The sequence below is a fragment of the Lacerta agilis genome, chromosome 8 (assembly GCF_009819535.1).
Source record: "Lacerta agilis isolate rLacAgi1 chromosome 8, rLacAgi1.pri, whole genome shotgun sequence".
NCBI lineage: Eukaryota > Metazoa > Chordata > Lepidosauria > Squamata > Lacertidae > Lacerta > Lacerta agilis.
This window is the reverse complement of record NC_046319.1, coordinates 54811314-54818886: the sequence shown is the minus strand read 5'-3', so window position 1 is coordinate 54818886 and position 7573 is coordinate 54811314.

Genomic DNA, 7573 nt, shown 5'->3' with positions numbered 1-7573 from the left:
CTATGCCTGCTGGAAGGAGACCAGCAGTAATGTAGCCAGCACCAGGTTGGGGGAATGCTCCCTTTTCACCAAGACTCTTCTTGGCTTTGGCTTTGGCTTTCAGCTGTGTCTTTGGTTTATCCAAAACTGAGCTGGAAGCTGTTGCCACCAAGGCCAGAGAAGGGTGGCAGCTGGAAGAAACATGGTGGTGGGTGCTGCAGCGGGGATCAGGTTCTCCTGTTTCTTGTGGAGCATGCTGCCCATTGCTTCAGGTTGCCTCATTGGTGCACTGGCGATGTGGAAGATAATACTGGGTTTTGTTTTGTTCTTTTACTGTAGGCGAGGAATGCATTTTGCCCCCAGGTTGAGCGAAAACAGATTTGATTTGGAGCCAAACAATCCTATGTCAGAATTGCTGGGGTGGAGGGACCTGGTGGGCGGGGTCTCTGCTTTTTGTTGGGACAGTGCTGCGCTTCCCAGACAGCCCTCTCTTCTCCCCCCTACCCACCCCCTCTTCTCCCACCCCTCTTCCAGATTGCATTTGGCCTGTGGCAATGTGGTTGTGTGAAGCTCTCGGCCCGGAGTGAGTGGGCGGGCTGTGTGCCCTCTTGTTCACTCCTTGAAAGTTTACAATTTTGCAAACTTGCACTGTGACAGAAGCCGCGTTAGCCCGTTTTTCCAGGCATGAAATGCGGGCAAAATGCAAAGAAAAATGCCCCAATTTGAGCAAAGTGATTATAAGAACTGGCATTGAAGAAGGCAAGACATGAAGGGTAAAAATTAATATGGGGATCCTCTGTAATGCCAACTAGAGGAATCAAGTGGAAAAAAATATTACTATTGTTATTATTTTTGGGGTGCTCTTGGCAGGGCACCTGGTGCAGGAGGAGACCCGGGAAGTGGGAGCAGGCTGGCTACGCTGAGCTCTCCAAAAGACTCAGTTCCAAAGCAGTGAAACTGCATAGAGATGAGCCCTGAGACCAAGGTTCAGACCTAGTGCTAAGCAATAGTTTAGCCTTAGGAGGATGAGCCACAGCAAGTCTCCTTACACACTCCTCTCTTCTCCCCCCCTTCCTTCACCTCCTCTAGCAATTTGCATGGGGGAGTTCAGAAACTTCCTCTTCTGATTAACTGCAGATTCCTGTGTCATCTGAACTTGCCTAAATTAACTCTTAACGATAGTTAGCAGAAACAAGCCAATTTCAAACCATAATTTAGGAATCTGTCCTCTTTTAATTCAAACCACAGTAAGATTAACTGCACCATAAGGTTTGGATGGCACGCTGAACTGTGGTTAATCAAAATCTAAAACAGAAGCAGAAGGTTTGACTCACCTCTTTGCAGCTGCACCAGAGTGGAGAGTCCTTGGGCTTGAGGCTCACCTAGGCTCATTCTTGTAACACCAAGCTGTGGTTTAGCTTAGCATTACATCTGAATGCAGCCACAATATGGACCCACAGCCAATCCCCAGGTCTGCTACCTCCACCCTTCATTGTCCCCATCCTGAACTGAAGATTATTCTTAGAGATCTTGTCCTGTCTGCTTGTTGTGGTTTTTGAATATTGTAATAATTGTTTAGAAACTGTGATGTTGTTTATAAATATATACATACATAGTCTTTTTTAAAAAAAATAATTGGGGGAAATAAAATGTGTCCAACATAGTGGAAGTTTAGAACTTGGCCTCTTTTTCTTAAAAAAAAGCAATATTTATTTGTTTTATTTATTTAACAAGTTTTATATATGATAATTTAATAATTCTCACAACTTATATAAAATGGTATTAAATATTTGTTAACATTTTCATTAACATATTAGACTTTTAAAGCCGTAAACATAACAAAATTATCAAAATATAGATAAAATCAGCATATTTTAAAAACAAATGTACATGGTAAAATTACATCGCCTTAAAAATGGGTTTTAGGAGGCGTTGAACACAGTACAACAAAGGCACCTGCCTAATCTGAACAGGCAGGAATTCCCAGAAAATAGGTGTTGCCACATTAAAAGAGTGATTTCTTATAAGTATGGAACAAACATTGTGTGGCACTCAGAGCTTCTCTTGCATGACTGGGAAAATGAAGGGGAAATTTGCAAACCTTACTTTGGACCCAGGTTATGGTTATGGTTTAAACATTGATACTGCATTATTGCTGTCTGAGGAGCTGTAGCACAACAAAAGCAGGAGAAAAATACAAAGCAAAAAAAACAAAAACAAAAAACAACAACAACCCCAGAACATTTGCAGTATGAAAAGTGATACAGCTGCTCATTAGGGTTGGTAGGGAGGAAGGCAAGGAGGCCCAACAGTAGGTGGCGCCAGAGCCAATGACAGGCAGAGCCAAATCATTCTGGCTTGGTCCCCATCTTCCTCTCCACTAGGTTCCACAAAGGCAGCGGTAAAGGCAGGGGGAGCTGACAGCCGGGGCCACTCACCTGGATTGGATGTCAGTAAGAAGGCAAGCAGGTGGGGGGCTGGCTGAGGGCAAGCTTAGATAGGTGGGGCAGTGCCCCACTCGCCCTCAAGACACCATCCTCCTCCCCTGGCATGCAGGCTCCACTGTCACTTCTGCTGGCCTCCACCCTAAAACACAACTGTAATAAAGCCGCAATATCCTGTGGGCATGGCTTTTAATAGCCACTAGAGGGCACTGGAAACCACGGAAAAGGCCAACTCCCGACCTGAGGGCAGGGGGCCAAGGAATTGCAAGCAGGGAGAGGGCTGTTACACTCAGGTCCTGCTTGCAGGCTTTGTACAGAGAGACATCTGGTTGGCCACTGTGAGCACAGAATGCTAGACAAGATGGGTCTTTTGGTAGAGCTCTTCAGATCTGATGCTGTCCCACGTGGGATCCTTTTCTGGCCCAGAGGCAGAACTGAATTTCCAATGTACGTTTGGGTGGCTGGAACTCAAAGAGCTGTCTGCTTTGCAACCATGTCTGTGCTGCTGCGTGTCATCATTTAGCGCAGGGATGAGCCAGCCTTGAGAATCAACGTTTTTCGTCGTGCCTGCCTGCCTGCCTACCTGCTCAGGGTGACTCACCAGAAGCACAAATCACACTTTCCATCCCACGTTCTGCTTCCCCCTCCTGCGAGAACATTTGTGGCAATGTTGAAGGATTCCCAGGACTCTCTCCCACCCTGCACACCCACCCACCCACCCACCCACACACACACACACACACACACACCCCACCGTGGAATCTGGATTTGAACAACAAACCCTCCAGACAGCTGTGTCAATTGTTCTTTCGTTCAGCCAACATCCCTGCCAGCAAAGATGTCTGTGTATATGCGCTCTATGCATCATGCTTGCGGATACCCCAATCTCCAAGTGGCAAGAGACTACAGGGACGCCTGCACTTACCTGGGATTTTCTATTTCCTTGGAAAGGAGCTCAGTGGAGACTGTGGTGTCCTTAGGTTGTCTGGTTTTATTGACACATATGTACAACCTGAGAATAAGATGGGTGGGCTTTCAGTATTAACACACCAACAGCTTTTGTGTCTCCATTAGGGTTTCAGGGAAGCCCCTGGTCACAGCTTTGGGTCTAGCACAGAGCAACACATGTCTAACTGTTTCCCTATTTGACAGTGAGCTGGTGCTGACAAAACAGTTTGTTTATAGCTCTGAATACACTACAAATTATTTGACACACCTTGTTAAACATCTCTGCCCTTCTCCCATCCGCTTCCCCTCTATTCCCCATGCTTTGGGGGGCAGAGAACAGGGGAAGGTTTGCATCAAAATGGTCCAGTCCTTCTGGTAGAGCTCTCGATCATATGATCTGGTCAGCAGGAGATGATTTGATCTGGACTGTGGAAAAGGGTCGTAGTTTGTGGCTTGTGATAGAGTATCTGGTTTTCATGCAAAAGGTCCCAGGTAGGGATGGAAGGAACCACCCATTTTGGCTCTTTCAGTTTTCCAATCCCAGATTCAGTTCTCCACACATAAGGCAGTTTTCTGTGTTCCCAACGTGCAAAGGAACAGCAAACAGAAAAAGTGCAGAATACATTTGCAGCATCACTTGGGGGGGGGGGACGGGACTACTGAGCCCTTTGCTTCTGAGAAAAAGGTGCCGTGGGTGGGGGTCAGCAAGCTTGAAGCCTTGTCACGTCTTTTGAGAAGCAAGCCACAGCTGGAAGCAGATCACCTTTAAAGGGAGTGAAATTGAATCAGTGGGCTCAGACAGCTGGATCTGCAAGAGGGAGAGGCATCGGGAGCTAGCACTGAGTTCCTTCCTCTCCCTAGCAAATTCTAGGCCCATCCTTCTCACCAAAGTGGTAAACTGGCCCACTTCCAAAATGGCCCACAGCAGACTGCAGGGGTTGGGAAGGTCGCTTTACAACACATTAATTAAAGCTCCTCCACTAAGAAATTAAGTAAATCCCTGCAAAGAGAAAGCAAGCATGTCAAGGACAAAGGTTGAGGGTAGCTTTCTCCTTGGCATGCTCAATTTCTATTTGTGTGTGATTTATGTAGTTGTTGTACAGATAAATATTCAGTTACTTGGACCCACACCTTGGCACAGCTCAAACAGAAATTGACCAAGTAAGTCCAGAAATTCCAACTTGGGGGCAGGGAGGATATGTTTATTTGATTTTATTTATTACATTTATATCCCACCTTTACTCCAGAGAGCGCAAGGTGGTGCACACAGTTCTTTCCCTCCTGGTTTTATCCTCACAACAACCCTGTGATGTAAGTTAGGCTAAGAGACAGTGACTGGCCCAAGGTCACCTAGTGGGGATTTGAACCCTGATATCCCAGGTCCTAGTCCAGTGCTCTAACCATTACATCATACTAGCTACTGTGGATGGCCCAATATATTTTAGCACCTGAGGTGAACCACAAAATGGCACACACACACCCCTCACTTCCAGAAAAGAAAGGTTGAGTGGAAATCTACATCAGAAACAAAGGTGGTGGTGGGGGGAGTAATGCTTTATATTGGAATCTGCTGCCCCTGTGGATCCTGCTGCCTGAGGCAGTCACCTTACCTGGTAACCTCATGGGTGGGCCAGCCATGTCTGTTGCACAAGAGTGCCTGAATTTGCCAGTGTGTGACTGAATCCCACCCTAAAAGAGTGGCAGTCTGGAATTGCCCCAAGGCTGGGTCATGGAAGAAAGGATGAACAGCTCATCAAGAGTGGGAGCTGGCTCTTTGAAGAAAAGGATGGTTTGGGGGCTTGAACGCAGGGGTCAGAGTGGAGCGGCAACATTCCCTTCTGTGTCCCCTTGTCATTCTGGTCAAGGTGCGCTAACTGTACAGCCTTCCCCAACCTGGTGCCCTCCTTATATTTTGGACTACAGCTCCCATCAGCCCCAGCCAGCATGGCCTGAGACTCTGTCAGATTTACAGAAGGAGAAAAGATATGTGTGTGCGTTTATATATGTGTATACAAACATATCAGATAACCCATTCCTACGGTTGCTTCATGACGATGTCCGACACTTCTTATCCCTCTATTTATTCTCCGCTATCCATATTATGTTCTCCTCCAAATCATGGCCTTCCCACACTTCCCCCTTCCTCAATCCAGATTGTCTCATGCTCTTTCCTTTTTGGAGTATCCATGATATGAGAAAATCCGGTCTGAAGGAGTGGAATGTGTGGGAAGGCAGCACTTTGGAGGAGAACATAATATGGACAATAGAGAATTAATGGAGGAACAGGAAGCTCTGACTTATACACATTAAACAGCACTATGGATGAAGTTGAGGCTCCAATACTTTGGCCACCTCATGAGAAGAGAAGACTCCCTGGAAAAGACCCTGATGTTGGGAAAGATGGAGGGCACAAGGAGAAGGGGACGACAGAGGATGAGATGGTTAGACAGTGTTCTCAAAGCGACTGGCATGAGTTTGGCCAAATTGTGGGAGGCAGTGGAGGATAGGGGTGCCTGGCGTGCCCTGGTCCATGGGGTCACGAAGAGTCGGACACAACTGAACGACAATGGATGAGCCTATAGTAAATACAGCTTGCTGCCACTGATGGTCTCAGTCACTCTGGTGTCTGCTTAAGGGTGGGAGGCAGGGACGTGCCCCACAAGGGCTGCTGGTCCCATTTAAGTTCTTGTCCACTAGTGGAAATCCATCTCCCCCTATCTTGCTTCAAGATAGGATTCATTAAACACCCACCCACACACCCCTATTATGTTCACTTCTCTGGATAGCCATAAATGCAGGCACCCTTTGATGGTGTGTGGGTGTGTGTGCCACCAACTTGATTCGTGAGGGGCCCCTCTTACTATCATCTGAGTTTGGTTGGGGGCCAAAACTACTTCTTGGTCCAGGGTCCTGCCAAGTGCTTCCATCCCAATCCTTTAATTCAGTGGTTCCCAAAGGGGGCAGTTTGCCTCAGAATGAACACAAAGGGGGCGGCAGGGAGTGCTGGAGGTGTAAATAATGGTCAGACCTTGAAAAACTGGTATCACTTAATCAAGTTCATCAGTTTTGTTTAATTAATTAATTAAAAACTAAACTGTTTTAATTGGATTTTGAATAAATGTGCAATGAATTGTTCCTGTTTTGAAATTTATTATGTTACAGTATTGCCTTCCTCAGGGAGTTGGGCAAACCTCTGTTCTGAATAGTGCTTTTTATAGGGTAGCGTAGGGGTTGTTGGAGATGAGTTTAAGGCCGGAAAAGGTTTGGGCACCCCTGCTTTCATTCCTTGCCCCCTTTGCTTCTTGGTAGAGGCGCCATGCTTTCAACAGTGGCATGGCCAGGCAGAAATGCAAGAGGTGTTGTCTCTTTCTTTCTTTCTTTCTCTCTCTCTCTCTCTCTCTCTCTCTTTCCTTACCCCTCCCTGGCAATTACTGCACCACTAAACGTGATGCCACCCCCTTCCCACTCCTCCTGCCAACCAGGTGTTCAATGCCCAGAGCTTGTGTCGGTGAAAAAATATATTCCCCTGGGTGGCTGTTCACTCTGGGTCTGTGTGTGTGGATGGGACAAAGAGAGAGCGACTGTGGTGAAAAAACTACTTTACTGTGGTTTTATCCTAACGAGAATGTTTTAGCCGCGGAAAATTAAGCTCCTTTTTACATCATAAACTGAACTGCATTACATAACCACATACCCTGCAGGGATTATCATTGGGCACTTGCATCGAAGCATCTGCTAGTCATTCTCCCGGGTAGAGCAGACACCAACCTTGTGCAAAGGGAGAGAGAGAGAAAAAGAGAAAGCAGGGATTTCTGAGGGGAGGAGGGGGACTGTACCCCCCCCCCAAAAAAAACCTGCCAAATGATGCTATGCCAGGTTCTGAATAGACTCCTCCAGTAGAAGATATATATGTTGCACAGTCTTTTTGTGGAGTGTGAAAACTATTCTAGAGGTTATGGGACAGGCTCTCAGGGGACTCGCCCAGATGGTGTCCGGTTGTTGAAATTGGATGCAGCAGAGGAAAGGGCTGAGGGGTCCCCAGGGCCAGCCTGACAGCACTTTGTGGGTGAAGGAATCCTGCTGGGGTGCCTCTCTGGTGAACAGCCAAACAGCCAGCCAGGCTGGGTTGGATTGTTATGCAGTAGAGGGAAGGATCTTGGCAAACATAGCCATCCTTGGCATCTTCTTCTGGGCAGCACCTC